This window comes from Humulus lupulus, chromosome 3, assembly GCF_963169125.1.
Source record: "Humulus lupulus chromosome 3, drHumLupu1.1, whole genome shotgun sequence".
Lineage (NCBI taxonomy): Eukaryota > Viridiplantae > Streptophyta > Magnoliopsida > Rosales > Cannabaceae > Humulus > Humulus lupulus.
Genome location: NC_084795.1, coordinates 16129824 through 16151687, shown reverse-complemented (window position 1 = coordinate 16151687; position 21864 = coordinate 16129824). Strand labels below are relative to the sequence as shown.

Below are 21864 nucleotides of genomic sequence, written 5' to 3'. Positions count from 1 at the left end.
AGAAATATTAATTAACAAATATAAACATAGATCCTTGATGTTAATCCAATATTTAATATTAAAATAATTATGCTACATATATATTTATAGCGTATAATCAGTTCTATTAATCGAATTCAATATATATATACGTATATACTAGAATATGTCTCAGGATTAACTAAAGAAGACAAGCTGAAAAATACATAGTAATCAATTTATTTTTCATTTAAACATAACACACACTTATATTAATTTTTTGAGCAGTAGATAAATCAACGGGACAAGCTTGATAGCAGTTCTCTTGGAGATGGTAAGAGAATGACCAGCAAACTCATCCATGTTGATATCTTGCTCTTTCATTCCACGAGGAAATTTCCAGTCAAAGCTGTATAAGAGATTGGCAAGGCCAAGCTCAACTATTGTTGTTCCCATGTACATGGCAGGACATACGCTTCGTCCGATCGAAATGGCAACAACTCGAAATGTTGACCTTTAAAATCAATGGAGCTATCCCAAAACCTCTCTGGGATGAACTCTTCAGGATCTTTCCAGCTCTCGGGGTCTCGTCCAATCGCCCAAGCATTCACTTGAATAATTGTTTTTGGTTTAATATCATAGCCATCGACGGTGAAGTGTGACATGCTCTCTCTTGCAAGAAGTAGAGGAGCTGGAGGGTGCAATCTAAAAGTTTCTTTGACTATCATTTTGAGGTATTGAAGCTAATCATGTCACTTTCTGTGACTTTTCCTTTGTTTCCAATGCAAGCTCTAACTTCATCTTGAGCCTTCTTCACCAGTTTAGGTCTCTTGGCTAGCTCTGCCATTGCCCACACCATGGTGATTGCACCAGTATCTACCCCACCAAGAAACATATTCTGCAACAAGAGATATATTAGTAGTCAAGCCATGATTGGTGAAACTCACGCTTAAAAGAATAATGTGTTAGAATAGGATTAAAATTACCCAAAACATATAAAGACCTGAATCAATTGAGGTTTTTATTTTTTATTTTAATACATGAGTTTCAGCCCATACACAATAAAATCCATACATGGTGGCTTAAGAGTCTTTCTATATAATATGTAGGGTTATTTGTAGTAAAACCTCATATTCTTTTACAAAAATTGCTACAAACCCCCCCAATTAAAAAAATTGGTGGTAAAACCTCATTCTGTTAATAGTTTGTTGCAAATTGCTCATTTTATGTGTTAAATGTCATGTAAGCAATTTAAATGCCAACTAAGATACACGCAACAATACTTTATAGGGCCACGTGTCAAAAAACAACTAATTATTTTATTTTAAAAAATAAAATTAATTAATAAAAAAATTAAATAACTCTTTTCAATTTTAAATGCTTGATGTGGACAAATATGTTTGAATGAATATAATGACAAAAACAGTAAAGCACACAAGAATTTATAGTGGTTCGGCCCCAGAAACTGGTAATAACCTACGTCCACTTGAGCTATTATTGATATGAGATCTCAAAGGAGTGATCAAAGAACTAGGGTTCTATGAGTTTCACCAACCTCTGAAGAATAAACAATATATCGTAATGTATTAGCTCTAATTCCCTCGTAAATCTGTAATCTCTAGTAATCAAAAAGCAAAAAGTCCCCTCCTTTGAGCTATCCTTTTCTTATTTATAGGCTCAAGGAGGATTACAGGAATCTGTTACATATATTATTCCCTAAATAATCGGATACTAAGGAAATCATGGGAGACAATCTCGGATATGATCATAACTGCACAAGATTTTCTCCAAATATAGTGAGTATACGACCAAGCTGGTCGTGCATAACATTTGAGCGTTGTGCCATAGAAATCTTTCTGGTCGATGGTCGAACAAGACTTCCGCCAGGTGTCAGCCACGTGTATTGAATGCCTGCCATGTCAACCATGCCTGTTTTTTGGATAACATTTGCCCCCCAAGTTTGTTTAGTGCGACCAGTAATAAAGAAACTTTAGGAAACAATCGTTCATGTGCCCCACGAAATCTGTCAGAGTCTTTGTGCGTTTTTGAAAACCGTGACTTAATTATGTCTAATCAAGCCTTTTCGGTTTTCAAGAAACCAATTTGACGGCTTATACACTCCCCAACGCTTCGAAAATGGGAAAGTCATGATTGCCACTTTTTGCTATACTTCATCCTTTATAAGTAACCTCCTCATCTCTCTTATAATCCTTTACTCACTATTTTCGGCCAAGAACTTTTCCCAGAGCTTTGTTCCGGAGCCCAGAATTTTGAAAAATCCAGGCGTCCTGTCAAAGACCTTTCCGACGCAAAATTTTTATTTTTCTGAACCTCCAACCTTTACCCAAGTAATCTCTTAGACTTTTAAACTCTTCATGATGCCATGCATATTGTTACTGTGTTATGTGATTTCTTGCGTTCTTGAGCAGAAATTTGTGAGGATCTTGTATAAACGGTCTGATGCTTGATAAGAGAGTGTATTTCTGCTTTATATAAGTTAGGAGTTAGTTTGATAGTAAGGATCATAGATTTAGGGCGTAAAATTGACGTAAACATTCGATCTTTAAGCTAGTCGAAAAACTGGGTTTTTTCCCGCCCTTTAGGAGTTGAAAAAGTTTCTTTTCAGAAAACATTTTATTTCCTTTTTGATCCGTTTTTCAAACTACTAGCACCAAATTTAGTGTATGGATAGGATGCTGCTGGTCAATAGACGCGAGCAACGTTATCCCAATCCCCCACATAAATCCCCAGGCTACATGTCTTATCTCCTCCTTTGTCTGTTTGCAGTTCATATGCAAGACCCTTGGGGAGGAGAAAGACCCATTGAAGACGACCTCCTAGCTCAGTTGCTTGAAGGTGAAGAACACCCCTCTACTTTGATACCAGACATTCCTTTCTCTCGCCTTAGCCCAAATACCTCTCCAATTCCAACCCAAAGGATGGCTCGTACCAAAACCAAAGCTCAAAAAATAAAAATCCCTAACACCTCCTGCCAGCCTACTGCTGATGCCCCATCGACCAGTGGTCGAAGCGAGAATGCTCCTGACGCCAATGTGCAAAGGCATGCCCGTCCTCAACATGCTGCTCAGCCGGATGTCGAGTGGCATGTTGTTCCTGAGAGTAGAGTGACGATGAGGATGATCGCCAACTACTTAAATAAATATAAGCTGACAGGGGTGACCCTGGTCAAACCTTCCCTCGACCAAAGGGCCAACTCGCCAGGCGGGGCCTACAGCGCCTGGTCGCGGTTTCACATTGAGGCAGGTGCCACTTTGCCTCTTCACACATTTTTTCAGGGGGTGGCAAATTATTTTGGAGTTGCCACCTTTCAAATTACCCCAAATGGATATAGAATGCTTGCCGCACTCTATATCCTTTATAAATTTAAAAAATGGCAAGAGCCGACCCCCCACGAGGTCAACTTCCTTTTTTACCTTAAGTCCAACCCTAACCAAGAAGGCACGGGGTTTTCCCATTTTTGCTACCAAGAAACTAGGCGCACCTTCCTCACTGATACTACCCACATCTCCAATGTGGGGAGGTATCACCAAGAATACTTCCTTACACCCGACTTGGTTGCAGACAACTTGGCCTTCACTCGAGGAGGTAAAAATTCTCACGTCGCTAGCTTCTTCACTTGGTGTTTTTCTTCCACAATGTCCTGAATTTTCAATGTGTTTCAGGCCCTTGGTTGCGTCCAATCCCAACTCCAGGGATGGAGTCAAGGGCGACACTCTTAGCCAACATGCCGAATGCTGATAATAGTGTAAAAAATTTAGTTACAGAGGCTAACCTTAGGCTGGCCGGCCTCTGGAATCTTCAACCAGCGACGAGTGAATCTTCGGTGGAAGATGCTCATGCCGAAGTGGAACCCGAGTAGCAGCCCCAAGCGTCTCCTCCGCGGAGGAGAACAACTGGGGTTACGATTAGGGAACCCACCGTCTCTCACCGAACAGAGAGACCTTCGGCTCCTGTGGGCAAAGGAAAACAAAAGGCTGCTGAGCCTACCGAACACTCTGACGACACATCGTATGAAAACGATATACAAATCCTGCTTTTAAAACATTTGCCAATTCCCTCTCATCTATTTGATGGGGATGGAAACTTTAAGAATGCTCCCTCCTTAAATTCAAATTTCTTCCAGGCAGTAGGTAGTTCAGTAAATAATGTAACGACCAGTAGTTTTAGCGTGGGTACTCTACTTGTAATCCTTTTACTTTCATTCTTTTACCCTACGTGACCATTCAGTCTCATTGCTCGTGTCGCTTCCTTTTGTGCAGATATGGACTCTAAAGATGTTTTTGAGCACTACCAGGCTGCTGCTGCCTCTTCTGTCCCGAAGAAGGATAGTAAGAGGGCTCGAGGGGAAAGCAGCAAGACTCCCTCGAAGAAGGCTTGAACAGAAAATGCTTCAGCCACCGCCCCCTCAAAGGAGAACTCACTACCTCCGCCCTCCCCCGAGCAGCAGTCTCCCACTCTTGCTGTAACGCCCCAACTCCAGGGACTGTTACAGTGTGCCTTGTAAACAGTGCTAAACTCGCTAATCGAGTCATTTGGCCAAAATCGTGAACTAAGTATGATTAGCGGTTTAGGGATTAAACATTTTGGATAAGTTGTAACGTTTCACTAGAACGTTTAATATATATACATTGGGATCCCGAGAATAAAGTTTCAGAGTTTATTATAGAAAATATATATAATAAGCCGTCCTAGGCGGCAAAACAGGGTTCAACCCTAGTTCCACTTTAAACCTCGGCCGTAGCGGACGAGCAGCTGCATATGTACACACCATCACCTAAACTCTCCAACTCAAGGATGGTCCAGCTTCCTCTTGCCTTTACCTGCACCACGTAGCACCCGTGAGCCGAAGCCCAGCAAGAAAACACAATAAAGCATGATATAATATCAACAACAATCATAATAACCATTCAGGACTATCAGTCCAAGCAAATAGGTGACAATAGCCAAAAGTCACAATAATGAGCATCGCTCCTTCTAGCCATGTGATGATAGGGTCACTAGAGCTTAAACGATAAGTGATTCTTTCATAAGTTTGATTAGGACAGGTGCAAGGTGATTAGTCACCAACATAACCTTCCTCACGACCCTAGAGTCGAAACTATGGACAACGTCCCTCAGCCATGTGACAAACGGTCACCGGGGTCATATACCTTGGCTAAAGTCATCTGGTCGTAGACCAGGCAAGCGCTTATAAGTTCTTTGACCTTATGGTCGGTCTGGCATTAACGCCATAGAGCCATTCAATGCATAATTCTCGACTCTAGAGTCGATCCCTGACTAGTAGTGTCTTTCACTAGTAAGACATGCCACCAATCACATATCACATGTTCCACATCCATAAATGAGGCATTTAGCATGCTTACCAAACAGGTAGTAGTGCTATCAGGGCCATGCATAAACACAGAGGCTCAAGCTCTGAACAGTGTCATACTCAGTATATAACGCATGTCCCAAACACATGTTTCTCATGCATCATATGCAATAAATCCAGCAATTTAACATGCATCAATAACAGCCATGCATGTCACGTTTAATAACCAACCAACATGCATCAAGAATAGCCATGCATGTAATACATAATAATCAACCGACATTCATCAATAATAACCACACATGACGTACTCATTAATCAACCAACATGCATCATAATAACCATGCATGTCTCATATACACATGGTGCATTTTTCTTACCTCAATGTCAAGCTAGAACGATTAAAAGAACGACCCTTGAGAACGATCAACTTCTAGTCCATTAGCGGTCACCTAGTCATAACCAAATATAAGGTATCATTAATAAAAATGATAACTGAGGGTTCCCAAACCAAATCCCAGCCCCCGAGACCTCAAATACTACCCAACCGGGTACCAGGTCCAACCCCGAGGCCTATGGTAAGAATCCCTAAGCTAAAAACCACTTTTTAGCAAATTTGGCCTTAAGGGCCGCGGCCCCCAAAAGCTGTGCCGCGGCACGCCCCCAAGCCCCATCTGCCAAACACGCTTGGGCCGCGGCACGCAAAAGCCGTGCCGCGGCACCGAGCCCAGTTCAGCCTAAAACCAGCATGCGAACTCAGAATTGCCCCTGCGTTTTCCCTTAGAACCAGCCCCTCAAACCTTCATAAAACCTCTTCCTAACATACAATTAAACCCCTAGACAACACCCATAACCTCCCCTCATCAAAACCCAATCCTATAATCCATCAAAACCCCTTTGAATCCAAACTTCTCACAAGTATCAAAAGCTGAAAACCAAAACTTGAAATCAGAGCAACACCTGAAACCAAAGTATAAAACTCACCTTGAAACCTGTTTTGAATCCCCTTTAATGGTTGAAACAAGTCTCCTAGCTACCACCTTTGATTTCCAAGCTTAACTTCTTGATTTGGGCTCTCAAAATTCAATGAAAAGAGAAGGGAAAATCTTGTACGGGAGAGGAAGGAAGAGAGGATGAGGATGGCTCTGTTTTTACTCTGTTTTCTACAGCCCTTTATGTCATATATATCCTTAGGGTCAAAAGACCAAAATACCCCTAAGCCAAATAAACCCCTCTAAAGTCTTCTGAGGGTAAAACCGTCCTTTCTCGCCTATCTCGTTAATTATAATTAATGATCTCCAATTCTCGCTATTCTCAATATTCCCAAATACCAGTAAATCATATCCCATTACCCTTTAATTCCCGGTAATGCTCTAATCATTAAATTCACCGCGAGACTCATCCCGAGCCCCGAACTTAAACCCGTTATGACTAGACCGAACACTTACACCTCATGATCGTCTCATGTCGATAGCTCGAGCCAATCCACCTTATAATGTGGCTATACTAATTAATCACAATCACGCACCCAAAATAAACAAGTACGCCCACAATGGCCAAATTACCAAAATGCCCTTGCATTACAAATATGAGCCCATATGCATGCATTCACCATCATATAATAATATAATTCACGTAAACATGCATATAATCATTAAATATCATAATAAATCATTTATGGCCCTCCCGGGAGGCATTACACTTGCTGACCCCCAGCCTTCTTCTAAGGCTCCTAACAGGGAGGCATTGAACACCCAGCCCGAAGGCTCCCTGCCCAGCCTCGTGGCGCTCAACCAGGGAGAGGATATACAAGCTCTCCAAGCACAAACGCAACCAGGCAGCCATTACTGAAACTGTCTCCATGGAGGCTAATCAAGTTGTCAATAGAGGGCTGAACGAGATAGTCAGCGTAAGTTAACTCCTTCTACCCTAGCATTTATTTTTTATTCCTCGTCCTTACTTTATCTTATTCTCTGTCTTCAGGGGCTGCTGACTTTAACTGCTGGCTGGCGCCGTATTGGGGCGTTGGTTTCTCGGGGAAAGAACTTTGACTCCAAGCTTGTCGAGAGTAAGCACGCACTCGAGGCCGCCAACAATGAGCTGCTCGAGGAGAATAAGGAGCTGTCCAAACAGAAAGAACAATTGTGCGAGGACAAAGCTAATCTGACCCAGGGGTTGCTGGAAACTCGGGAGATCTTGAGGAAAGCCAACGAAACCAAGGAAAAGTTCAAGGAAAGCGCCAAGCTCAACCATCAAGAATGTGTTCAGCTTGAGCTTGATCTGATTGGCAGCAGGCAGGAGGCGGAGGAGCTTGGAAAACAAGTGCGGGAGCTCAAGGAGGCTGGGGCGAGGGATTTGAAGAAGTACAAGGAAGCTACTCACCTCTGCTTCTACGAATTCTGGAAGCATAACCGGGAGGCTAAATTCAACTACCTGTCTGAACGTTTGAAGAGGACTCTGATGGCGCAGTGCGCCATCCGGCTGGAAGAAGAAGAAAATCCCAAAGTGCCTGTCTCTCCAGAGATCTCCCTAGCAGGGGGGATTGATGGTGCGGATGCTGAAGCTGGTCCTTCAGCTAACCAAGGCACTCCTCACAAACCTCCAACTCCTTAAGAATTGTTTTCCTTTTTTATTTCATTTACACAGCCCACGGGCCGTACTGTAAAGAAAATTTGTTTTTGTTGTTGCAAGGGCAGTTACTTTTTCTTTTATTTGAACAGTTACATCCGAGCAGTACTCCTCGCGGTGTAAAAGAAATCCTTTTGATATTATAATATTTTCTTTTTACTATAATATATGTTCGCATGACCGAACCTAGCATAGTACTTTGGCTTGATTTGACAAAATATGAATTTTGAAAAATACTCTAAGTACCGTAGCATGCTTTCACTTATTTTGTTCATGTGTTTACATACCTCTTGGTATGGTTTGCTATCGGTGTACCTTATATGCCCCCCAAGTGACTGAGGAGCTTTAGGTCCTTGGTCACTTGCCTTGACCACGACCTGTACGAACATTACTGCTTGGTAGGAAATGCAACACTTATAATACAACATAACAACACACATAATGAACAAATACTTGTAAAAAAATTTACAAAGGTTGGCAAGAATGACTGGCTGCGCACAGTCCCTTATAATTCTCGTATTAAAATGGACTAAACATGTCTTTACGAGTGATCTTAAAAAGATCTTACACTTATAAGCGATTAGCTATATAACATGGCTAACCCTTTTTCAAAACTTGTAAGAAGTAAAAATTAATACAAGCCAATCCTTTAAAAAGGACTGTTTATTGATAATACTTGCGCAAGTGTTCTCCGTTCCAATAGCGTGGAACTAGATCTCCATTTCAGCGTGCAAGCTTATAGGTGCCTGGATGAAGGACTTCTTCAATCTGGTAAGGTCCTTCCCAGTTTGGTCTGAGCACTCCAACAGTTGGGTCACGGGTGTTTCAGAAAACTCGTCGAAGTACTAAGTCTCCGACGTTGAACTTTCTTTCTTTCACCTTTGAGTTAACATATCGGGCGACTTTTTGCTGGTACACAGCTACTCGGAGTTGGGCTCTTTCCCGTTTCTCTTCAAGCGAGTCTAAGGACTCCATCATCAGTTGGCTATTTTGGTCTTGGTCGTATGTGATTCATTGATGTGAGGGCGGATCTAACTCGACGGGCAACATAGCTTCATACCCATATGCCAAGGAAAACGGGGTATGACCTGTCGCTTATCGATGAGAAGTTCTATACGACCACAGTACTTCAGGCAGCTATTCTGGCCATGCTCCTTTAGCATCTTTGAGCCTTTTCTTCAAGGTATCTTTAAGTGTTTTGTTTACTGCTTCGACTTGTCCATTTTCTTGTGGATGTGCGATTGATGAAAAGCTTTTGACGATTCCATGCCTTTCGCAGAAGTCTGTGAGTAAGTCGCTGTCAAACTGGGTGACGTTGTCTGAGACAATTTTTCGGGGCAAACCATATCGGCAAACAATGTTCTTGATGACAAATTCAAGAACTTTCTTGGTCATTATGGTAGCGAGCGGCTCAGCTTCAGCCCATTTGGTGAAGTAGACGACTGCTACGACCGCGTATTTTACTCCACCCTTTCCCGTTGGCAAGGATCCAATCAAATCTATACCCCATACTGCGAAAGGCCAAGGACTCTGCATCTGCTTTAACTCGTTGGGAGCTGCGCATGGGATCTTGGAAAATCTCTGACATTTATCGCATTTTCGCACAAACTCCATTGAGTCTTCATTCATAGTTGGCTAGAAATAATCCTGCCTCAGAATCTTTTTCGACAACCTCTGCCCCCCAGCGTGATCCCCACAGAAGCCTTCATGTACTTCCCTCATTAGTTCTTTAGCCTTTTCTGGTGTAACACATCTGAGCAGTGGCATGGAGTATCCTCTTCGGTAAAGAATACCATCGACCAATATATACCTAGTAGCCTGTCTCTGCAGAGTTCTGGCTTTGTTTCTATCTGCCGGTAGTACACCATTCATTAGATACTCCCAGTATGGTGCCATCCATGTATCCTCCATCTAGATTTCCATATTGGTTTCGCCTGCTCATATGCTCGGCTCGCATAATCTTTCTACTGGCACTATATTTAAAGTGTCAGTGCCTTTTTCACTCACGAGTTCGGCTAAAGCATCTGCATTTTAATTCTGATCTCGGGGAATTTGTTGGAGGGTATACTTCTCAAATTATGCCAACAAATTTTTAATCTTGTTTAAGTAGGCCACCATTTTGAGGCCCCATGCTTGATACTCCCCTAAGACCTGATTCACTACCAGCTGTGAATCACTGTAAATATCAAGCACTTTTATACTCATGTCTTTGGCCAACCTTAGCCCTGCGAGGAGTGCTTCATATTCGGTCTCATTGTTTGATGCGGTGAAATCGAACCTAATAGCACAGTGAAATTGATGCCCTTCTAGCGTTATCAATATCACTCTTGCTCCTGCGTGAGATTCGTTGGACAATCCGTCCGTGAATAACTTCCACGAAGGAACTTCAACTTGGGGCTCAGGCGCACTAGGTTTTTTGCACTACTCGTCGTCAGGGAGCTCAGTGCATTCAGAGATAAGATCAGCCAAGACTTGTCCTCTTACTGCTGCTCGCGGTGAATATGTGATATCAAACTGCCCGAGTTTGACTGCCCATTTCAATAAGCGCCCAGCTGCCTCTGGCCTTTGCAGCACTTGCCGAATGGGCTGGTCAGTTAAGCTTGTGATGAGATGGGCTTGGAAGTAAGGACGTAACTTCCTTGAGGCCAAGATTAAGCAATAGGCTAATCTTTCGATGGGAGGATACCTCAACTCGGCCCCGATTAGCCTTTTGCTCACATAGTAAACCGCCTTTTGTACGCCTTCTTCTTCTCATACTAGTACTGCACTAGCAGTAAATTCGGTGATCGCCAGGTAAATGAACAAAGTTTCTCCATCTATGGGTTTTGATAAAACAGGAGGCTGTGCCATGTGGGCTTTTAAGGCTTGGAAACCCTGTTCGTAGTCTCCGGTCCATTCAAACTTTTTGTTGCCTTTGAGTAGATTAAAGAAAGGGACGCATTTATCCGTCGAATTGGAAATGAATCTAATTAGTGCGGCAATTCTCCCAGTTAAACTTTGCACATCCTTAATTTTCATCGGCGATTTCATGTCGATCAGGGCTTTGATCTTGTTGGGGTTGGCCTCGATTCCTCTTGAATTAACAATGAACCACAAAAATTTCCCTGATCCCACTCCGAAGGAACATTTGAGAGGATTTAACTTCATCTGATATCTGTTCAGAACGTTGAAACACTCTTGTAAATCCTTTACATGTCCTTCTACCTTTTTTTACTTTACCGGCATGTCGTCCACGTGCACCTCCATGTTTACTCCGATCAATTGCTTAAACATGTGGTTAACTAATCGCTGGTAAGTCGCACCAGCGTTTTTCAGTCCGAAGGGCATTACTCTATAATAGTAGAATCCATACTAGCATGTCCTAATCTTCTATGCCACAACCAAGAATTATCATTCATAACGGTTAAAAATTTATTTTTGCTATCAAAGGAATCAACATCAATAACATAAACATTATCCTTCCTTTCTCCAACAAAAATAACTTCATTGGTTGAAGCATTTTCAATGGAGCATTTTGAGGATTCAAAAACAACACGAAAATCTTTATCACATAGTTGACTAATACTAAGTAAATTATGTTTAAGGTTATCAACAAGAAGCACATTTTTTATACATGGAGAGTATATGTTACTGATATCACCAATGCCCAAGATTTTTCCTTTTGAATTGTCTCCAAAAGTGACAAAGCCACTTTCCTTGCTCTTAAAACTCGAAAATCTTGATGGGTCACCGGTCATATGCTTGGAACAACCATTATCCAAGAACCACAAGCTTTTGCTCTTCCTTGTTGATTCCTACAAAAATAAAATCATTTGTTGGCCTTTGGTACCCAAATAACTTTGGGTCCTTTCTTGTTAGTTTTGGAACCCTTTGGTACCCATTTGGTCTTGCCTAGATATGCATATCTCTTTACATGACAATATGAAATAGTATGACCATCTTGGTTACAATATGTGCATGTAAAGTGTGGTAGGCTAGTTGGTTTTACAAAGAAGTTTCTCAAAAAAATTTGTTTCCTACTGGGATCATATCCAATACCACTTTTTCCAAAACCACAAGATTGACACCCTAGCATAAGTTCATAGCCTTCTTTACCTTTTGTAAAAGTATATATGTCATTCTTAAGGCTTTTTACATTAGCATGCAACTCAACAATTTCTTTCTTATATGAGGAACAAGTAGCACATTGAGATTTAGCCAAAAGTTTGTTTTCATTTAATTTCAAAATCTCAATTTCCTTTAATAGCATGTTGGTCTTTTCTCTAAGGGTTTGGTTTTTAGCAAGCAATTTTCCAAAATCATCAAATAGTTCCTTAAATGAATTTGACAACTCATCATATGACATTTCTAAGTTATCATCATCATTTTCACTATCACAATCACTTTGGTTAGAAATGCTTACCCCATCATCAAGTGCCATCATGCACATGTTTGCTACTTCATTCTTCTCCTCATTGTCGGAGTCCTCCTCATCACTATTGAGCCAATCCGCCAACATTGCCCTTCCTTTGTATTTATTCTTCTTCCTCATTGGGCAATCCATTTTCATGTGACCGGGCTTCTTGCATTCGAAGCAAATTGGTGGATCATCTTTGCTCTTTCTTTCTTTTTCTTTTAAATCACTTCCTCTTTGTGGCTTCTTCCCAAAGTTCTTCTTGAATTTCATGAACTTTTTGTATTTCTTTGAGAAGAGTGCCAAGTCCTCCATGTCACTACATAAGCTATCCTCATCATCTTCACTAATGGCATGGGAGGAGGAAGACTTGAATGCAATAGTCTTCTTTTTCTTCTCAACTTCCTCTTCATCTTGTGCACTCATGAAAATTTCATGGTTCATGAGTGAACCAATTAGAATGGCGATCACTTTGCCTTGATAGGATTTGGTGAGACTTCTCAAAATCTTGGTCACCATATCCTTTTGTGAAAGTACCTTGCCAAGAGAATTCAAACCATTAGTGATAGTAGTGAAACGAGTATACATGTTAGCAATAGTTTCATTCGCTTTCATCTTAAAGTTCTCATATTGAGTAGAATAAATTTGAATTTTAGTTTCCTTCATAGCATTTTTTCCTTGATGAGTGACTTCAAGCATTTTCCACATATCATGAGCGGTAGAGGCTTGTTCAATATTTTTGAACACATCTCTATCCAAACCACATATAAGTGCATATTTAGCTTTAGCATTCTTAGAAAGCATTCTCTTATCTTCTTCGTCATATGCCTCATATGTCGTAATAACTTCTACACCATTAATGACATGTTTAGGAATGTAAGGACCATTAGACACTATATGCCACAAATCATAATCAATAGATTGAAGATAAGTTTCCATCCTAATTTTCCAATAAGGAAAGTCTACTCCATTGAAGAATGGTGCTCTATTTGTGCTTAAACCTTCTAACATGTTATTTTGTGAATTACTTGGAAACGCCATGCTATAGATTGTGAAATCTAATCAAATAAATGAGCCCTTGCTCTGATACCAATTGTTAACCCAAGATATGTTTCCAAGAGGGGGGTGAATTGGAAATTTAAACTAATTTCGGAAATTTAAAACTTAATATGCCAAATTAAGCAATAAATCAAATTTATCAAGTAAAATCAAATAATATGGCAATCAAATAGATATAGAAAATAATCAAACTTGTAATGTAAAGAGTTGAAGGTTAAGAAATTGCAAACTCTCGAATTTTACAAGGTTCAGTAGAACTAAGCCACCTACGTCCTTGGTCTTCAAAGCTATGGACCTAGCTTTGAGTTCAACTATCAAGCCAAGTTAGCGGGCTTGACTAACCCTTACAGCCGGGAATTTTTCACCAAGGTATTTCCAAACCTCTTACAATAGTTTTCCACCACCAAGGACTATCAACCTCTTTTTCGGATTGTTGAAGTGCCAATCTCACTCTAACCGGGTTGTTTACAAAACCGATGCCAACCTCACCTCAATATCAATATGGGAATGTGTTTGATATTACAAGCAAAAATCAGTCTAGAAGTATGATAATACAATGAGAAACCTAGAGTGATTAGCAAGCACACTTAGAAGAAATAAATACAAATTTTGGCTCAAGTGTGTGAATATGTGTTTGGATGAGTTAAACTTTGAGAGCTCTTCGAAATCAATGGATTAGGTTTGGTATATGTAATAAATGCTCAGCCAACCTCCAACTTTGAGTGAAAAACGAGTTTATATAGAGTTTGGGAAAAAACTAGCCGTTTATAGCCGTTAGGGGTTAATTTTCGAAGCTGTATGCCGCGAATCGGAAGTCCGGATGGGGAACCAGAATTCCGGTCTGGAAGCAACCGGAATTCCGGTTGCCAATCCGGAATTCCGGATGGCAAACAGAGAGCAAAATCCGAATTATGCCTATTTTCCCGTTTTTCAATTCTTTATAACTTTTAGCTCGTTTATCCGATTTAAAAAATTCCAATTGCGTTACGACCGTATCGGGATGTATTTTCTTAAAAGTGAATTTAGGATATTTATTTCTCATTTTACAAAATCACCATTTTTTAGTACGTGAGTGAGCCAAATTTTATACTTATGACTTAAAGTATACTTGCAATCACTTTACAAGACTAAGAAATGAAATTAAACCTTTATCTTGAGTTTCTTGAGTCTTGAAGTCCATTTTGGGTCATTTGCGGAAAATTTGGTAAAATGACCATTTTGCCCTTGGTCATAAGTTTGACTTTGAAGTGCTAATTCACTTTGGTTTTTGCTACAAAATCAACAAATCATTAGTAACAAATAATAATCAAATATTGTTAATCATCAAAACAAGGAGACTTAAGAGTTTGGGTCAACAACTCCGTCACCGGATTGGGCTTGTGTATCAATAGCCATCTGCAACCTATCTGGGGGAGTGCTCTTCGACGTTCCCTTCTTCGCCTTTGTGACTGAGGCATTGTAGCACTCCCTTGCTTCCCTCTGATTTCCCAACACGAGTCCCACCCCTGCGTCTGTCGCGAATTTCATGGCCAAGTGCCATACTGAGGTGACGGCCTGAAGGTCAACTAGTATGGGCCTTCCAATGACAGCGTTGTACGCCGAAGGACAATTGACTACTATAAAAGTAGCGAGTAATGTCCTGGTAGTAGGCGATGTACCTGCTGTTACTGGAAGTCTGATTGACCCTGCTGGGGTGAGTCCCTCACCGGAGAAGCCGTAAATTGTTTGGTTGCAGGGCTCCAAGTCCTTGACGGACAACTTCATGCGTTCTAGCGAAGATTTGTACAGGATGTTCACTGAACTTCCTGTATCGACTAGTACTCTCTTCACCATCATGTTGGCGATTTGAACATCCACGACTAGCGGATTGGAATGCGGGAATCGGACATGATGGGCGTCGCTATTAGAGAAGGTTATTTCACCATCCTCTGATCGAGCCTTCTTTGATGCCTTGTCCTCCACAGTCATCATCTCGATGTCCTGGTCGTGATGTAGGGTCTGAGCATATCGTTCCCTCGCCTTTCCACTGTTTCCCGCGAGGTACGGGCCTCCACAGATGGTGAGTAATGTGCCAGCTACGGGGTCAGGCTGCAAAGGTGGCGAGCGTTGGCGTGTGGGTGCATGCTCGTTGCCACCTGGAGCCTCTTGTTGGGAATTTCCCAAGGCCCGTACGTATCTTCTCAAGTGTCCTTGTCTAATAAGGAACTCAATTTCATCCTTCAGATGGTTGCATTCATTTGTATCATGTCCGTAGTCATTATGATAACGACAGAACTTGGTAGTGTCTCTCTTTGAAATATCTTTTTGAATGGGAGTAGGTTTTATATAAGGCACACTAGAACTCGTGGCCTGATACACCTCTCCCCGAGACTCAATAAGGGCAGTGTAGTTAATGAACCGCGGTTCATAACGGTTGCCCTTGGCGCGTTTATTCTCAGAGGTGGAAGGCTCATTATGCGGTCGTTTCCCCCCATTATTGCCATTGCCATTGCCATTCCCGTTGCCTTTGTCGTTGCCGTTGGGTTTTGACCCATTGGCGGCTTTGGTGGGCTCGGCGGTCCCCTTATCCTTGCCTAGGGGTTTTCCTTCACTGGCGATGGCATCTTCAAGCTTGATGTACCAATCAGCTCTATCCAAAAATTCTTGAGTAGTTTTAACTCCATGATTTCTGAGGCTACTGCACAAAGGCGTGCGACGCCTAACTCCCGCAGTTAGGGCCATCATCTTTCCCTCATCACCCACTTTTTTGGCTCCAGCCGCTACTCGCATGAAGCACTGGACGTAATCCTTCAGTGGCTCTCCTTCTTGCTGGCGTATCTCGACCAGCTGATTCGCCTCAGTTGGGTGCACACGACCTGCATAGAATAGTCCATAAAATTCTCTTATGAACATCTCCCAAGAAACAATATTTGTAGGAGGGAATTTGAAAAACCACTCCTGTGTAGCATTAGAAAGTGTTGCAGGAAAGATCCTGCACCGAGCGACTTCGGACACTTTCTGAATGTCCATCTGTATCTCAAACTTGTTGACATGAGATACTGGGTCACCATACCCGTCAAAATTTGGAAGCGTGGGCATCTTAAACTTGCTGGGAGTTTCTGCCATAGTTATCCTTTGAACGAAAGGAGTGCCTCTTCTCCTGTCGTATTCAATATGAGACGTCCTTCCCCTGACCAGCTATTGTACTGCCTGGTTCAGGGTATCTATTTGGGCTTGCACGGCTTCGGGAATCGCCGGGGCCTCTGGTGCTGGGGGAACGTACTCGTCGTGCCGTTCCCAGCGATCGTTGAGTACGTCTCTCAAATCCTCGTCTCTTCGCCGCTTCTCGCTAGCTCCGAGCCAGTTAAAGATGTTATTTTGCCTCGGTTGCCCCCCAGCGTCACGTATCTCAGGTTGGTCTTCTCTAGGTGGTGGGCTTCTGCCCCGACCTCTATCTTCATTTCTCCGGCCGGAATTTCCTCTGCCTGAGTCAGCCTCATTGTAACCGTGGCCATCTCTGAACCTCGACTGGCTATAGTGGGATCGACTGTTCCCTCGGTTGCCTCCTCGGGCTGGAACTTCCCAAGCGTTAGAGGGTGGCCTGCGTTGGTTGGTAGGTCCCTGTGCATTATCATACCGTGGGGGGCCCCGGACCGTAAAGCTTATCTCTGAGTTCCTTCCGTTACCAGAAGGACGTTGTCCTCTGCTCGGTGGGTTCGGCTCTTGACCCCTATGGCGTCTAGGACAACGATGCTGCTGCCCGACCCTATTCTGCCTTGGCTGCCAGGGAATGTCACGACCAGCCTGGGATGGAGGCTGCGCTTCAGGATCCCTTGGTGGGACATCCTCCTAAGGCATTGGTGGCTGCTTGGGCCTCTGGGGGCTCGAGGGCTGGATCGGGGGGCTAGGATTGGGACCCCTTTGGGGTGGCCCATTCGAAGATTGATCAGACTGTGAGGTAGGTGCAGCCTGATTCCTTGCCAATTGTAAGGCTGCTTCGAGGGCTGCCATGGCCTCCTTCTGACGACGGTCCATCTCCGCCTGTCTCTCACTCAACTTCTGGCGCTGTCGCTCAATCTCCTGTTGCTGCCATGCCATAATCTCAGCAGCACTTTCCTGGCTGGCCCCTAGATTGGCCAGTTCATCCTGCAATACCCCCAGGGTATTCCTCACACTACAAGAAATCTGATCTTTACCTACCAATATTTTACCTACCAATATATATTGGTAGGTAAAGGGAACCTTTACCCACCAATATTTATTCGTAAGATTTATTGGTAGGTAAATATTGCCAATATTATAATATTTTAGAAGGATGATTATCTACTAATAATATGGGTAAGTAAAGAGTGTTACCCTACACATATACTGGACGGAAATTTTTTTGCATTTGGCGCTAATGTTTCCCTCTTATTATTTTAATTTTTAATAAAAATGATGCTGAGTTGTGTGATGATGTGTTAAAAATATCCTACATGTCATCTTACTTATTTTTAACATGTCACATTATTTTTAAAAAAGGGTACAAATCTTAAAAACAAATAAACATTACAAAAACAAAAATTAAAATTAAATTAATTCTAACTATCAGTAAAAAAAAATCATAATAATATATATTTTATCATTTAACCCTTTCAGACAAAAAAAAAAATTCTCTAGTCTGGTCTCTCTCCCTCTTAGAAAACCAGTCGAAGAAGAAGCGCCCATCCTTAGCGAGAGTACCCCGGAGGCCGCGACGCTGACCATCACCTGAGAAGAAGCGCCCATCCTCAGCAAGAGTACCCCCGTGGCCCCAACGCTGACCATCGCCTGAGAAGAAGCGCCCATCCTCTCCTGAGAGAAGAACCCATACTCGTCGACCGCCACCTGAGAAGAAAAACCCAGATGTGCATGAGTGGGGTGCCTCTTTCGTCCTCCCCTTTAGCCCAGAAATCCTTAGAAGGTTTATGAGAAGAAACACCCAAAAAAAATACTCTAGTCTGGTCTCTCTCCCATACTCGTATTAGATTGTATTTTAAGTTTATGCCATAATTTCAACCAAACTTGCTCCTATATATTATTTATTTGTTTTTTTTTATTTATATGACTTTTGGTAGGTTTATGCCATAATTTCAACCAAATGCCCAGGCCGCTCAATTGAATGGGGCAAGACGATCTCATCGAGGTCTACACCATCGTCGTCTATACATATTGCTAACAACAAATACATATTCCATACATAAAGGACAGATGAAATGATTTATGAGTTTTTGTTTGGGTAGGTTCTCTTTTCTACTTATGTGTAAGCTTTCTTTTATAGGTTTTTGTTGGACCACATAGAGACTTAGAGCAAGACGAAGACTGTAATGGATTACATTATTGTCTACACATCTTTGCTTTCTTTACCCAAGAAGTCCATCAAGCCTGAGCCCTGATGCGACTCCCATTATTATAGGTGCTGTTGGGAGCTGACTACTCAGGTAGTGATGGCATAAATTCTAGCTAAAGGAATATTATCAGAGGTTTTTAATCAAGTAAGGTTTATAGGAATCTTATCAATGGAAGTTTTTGAGATTTTTATTTATATATTTTTATTTTAAAGATTTGTGCTTTTTTATTTTTCTTTATTATTTTGTGTTTTTTTGTCATTTCCAATGAATATTAGAGTTAGGGACTTTTGAAGATACACCATTTTGAAGACTTTCCCAGCTTCCCTTTTCTTGGTTTGGTGTCTGTTTAATTTGAATGCATCTCTGAAGACTCACCACTCTGTTTCTATGAAGCATGTAATAATAATAATGTATGACTTGGTATGGATTTCATATCTTTGTGAATTTGTGTTTGAATTTGATTGATCTGGTTCTGGTATGATAATAACTACTATAATAATATAATGAATATTGAGGATTAGCCTAAAGAAGGGGAACACATCTAGATTAAGTTGATCAATTTTCATACTTAGCTGGTCGAAAGAGAGATGAGTCATTTTTATCAAACTCTTATGGTCAAATTTGGGCAAGTATAGGTGTCTCTTTTGGTACATGCATACTGCATACATAAGAAAAAATGTCATTTTGTACATTTTTAAGTGTAATTGATATGAGAGTCAAAAATCTTCACCTTTAAACTATAGCATAAAAATGAGAATTATTTAGTGTAGTAGTTAGGTAGGTAGTTACAAGACTAAGATGTTGATGTTATCAACCTATAAGAAGAAAATTTTTAGACATATCCCCGCAGCATATTTTAGTGGAATCAACACTCGAATAGAGTATAATAGATGGTAGGCCTGTTTCAATTTTGGTCAACCAAAAATCATAATCAAATTACTGGGTCTTTTTTTATTTACCTTATAAATGTGTAAATTTATGTATTGCTTCTGAGACAACGTGAAATGGTTTGCATTTCTATATACTAACATTGATAGCCATCGTTTTTTTATCTACTTGTCCTATTCATTAACCTATTTTCCTCTGTTGTTCTTTGAATTCAAATGTGTTCAATCATCAGAAGCTTCTTTTGATTATGAATATCAAAATTTTGATTCCAACACAAAAAACAAATGTAAAGTGGTTGATACTCTTTATATTACAATAACTGTTTCTTGGCAAAGAAGTACCTTGTAGTAGCTCATTCTGTCTCCTATATGAGAGTAAACCAATCACTGTAACTGAACCTTAAACCCACAGAAGCCAAAAACACCATGAAAATCATATTACTCCCTTGTGAGACTCCCTTTATTATTGTAGTAGTACTACTCTATATATGTGTACTCTTAATACACACAACATATTTCAAACTCATAGAAGAGAAATTACATTAATATCCACCCTATATAACTAGCTAGTAGTGCTAAAATATATATAAATATATATTCTTTTTTGGACCAGATGTGACTTATATATATATATATGTAGTTGATCATGATTATCATAACGTAGTGTGTGTATATATATCTAGCTAAACTTATTGCTAAAGTCTAAAGATTATATATGGACCCCTCTCTTAATATATATGCATGGTTTATAGATTTTTATAGAGAGAGAGGGTCTAAACTATTTTTTGGAAGTGTTGGCTCCATTTATGTAATTGCTTTACGGCATTATATTTTCTTTAAACTAAACACCTGAAAAAAGGGTCCATTTATAAAGAGACACGTTATCTTAGAAAAGAGTACTATTAAATATTGTTAAACCAGTCATTATTATTTATTTTATTATTATTATTATTAAAAAAAAAGATAAAAACATGTCTGCCCATTTGAGGAAAGATATCCTATTTCAGCATTTTGACAGCTGAAGTATTCTGAATCAAGTTTTTCAAGTAAACTAGAGCCAAAAACAAAACATAAACAACTGAATTATGGAGTTGCCTGACAACTAATAGTGCCCCTGTGACTAAAATATGACCATGTTCCATAACAAAGTTCACTCTATTGCCAAAACAGCCCTATGAGAACTCAACTGTTTAGCTGCTCCAAGTAGCTGAACCTTTTATTTAGTTTTCTTTATTTCTAAGTCTATTTGAATGTAGTTTTACTGGTTTAGTCTATTTTTTGTATTATCTTTGTTTGTTGTTACAGAATCCTCAAATGAAAGGCTATCATGCCAGAAATTTCATTGTTTTCCTCATCCTTTTTAGCCTTTCCTTTTTCATTTCACTTCCCCCAAATCAATCTCCCACTCTCTCTTATTTCTAATTTTCCTATTTCAATTATAATAATCTACAAAATAGAAAAATCTTTAATATTTACCATCCTTTCTTTTTCTTTTTCTTGCTTTTGTTCTCCTCTGTCTTCTTTCTTGAATTTGGGTTCATCATCAGCTCTACCAACTACAACAAGGGACACCATTTTGTTGATTCATGGATCGTCATTAAATAAATATTCCAAATAAACTTTCAGCAGAATATGCTGCTGGAATGAATGAATTCATTAGTGTTGCAAGACACTCCATGGACTATAATGGGATGGTTCTATGCCCTTGTTGTCGATGCGTGAATAAGAAATCACAATACATGCATGTGATAAAGTTCCACTTGATCACTCATGGATTTCTTAGTACTTACACAAGGTGGTATCACCATGGTGAGCAAGTAGAGGAAGTAGAAGATGAAGGATTATTCGATACCGAGGATAATGTTGAAGATTCAGATCAACGTGATGATTTGGCGGCAGCTCTTCATGATACTATTGGTAGTAAGTATTTTGACATTGGTCCAACTAGTGACTTCAATGATGAATCTCCATTTAATGTGGATGACAAGTATGATGCATTGTTTCAGTCACTTCATAAGCCTTTGTACAATAATTGTAAAGGTTTCTCTGTCTTAAGCGCGATGGTGAAGTTGATGAATCTCAAAGTGCTTAACAAATGGACAGATAAATCATTCGACGGTCTTTTGGAGTGTTTGAGAGAGATATTACCCGAGGGTAATCAGTGCCCAGGGAATTATTACCAGACAAGGAAGCTTCTTTGTGAGGTGGGCTTAGGCTATGAGCAAATTGATGTTTGTCAATACGATTGTGCATTGTTTT

General features: G+C 40.6%; 1 pseudogene; it reads right to left on the bottom strand.

Moving 5' to 3' along the window:
* Positions 1 to 225: 225 nt before the first annotated feature.
* LOC133823689 (cytochrome P450 71B35-like) overlaps positions 226 to 21864 on the bottom strand; it is a 49458-nt pseudogene continuing 27819 nt past the window's right edge.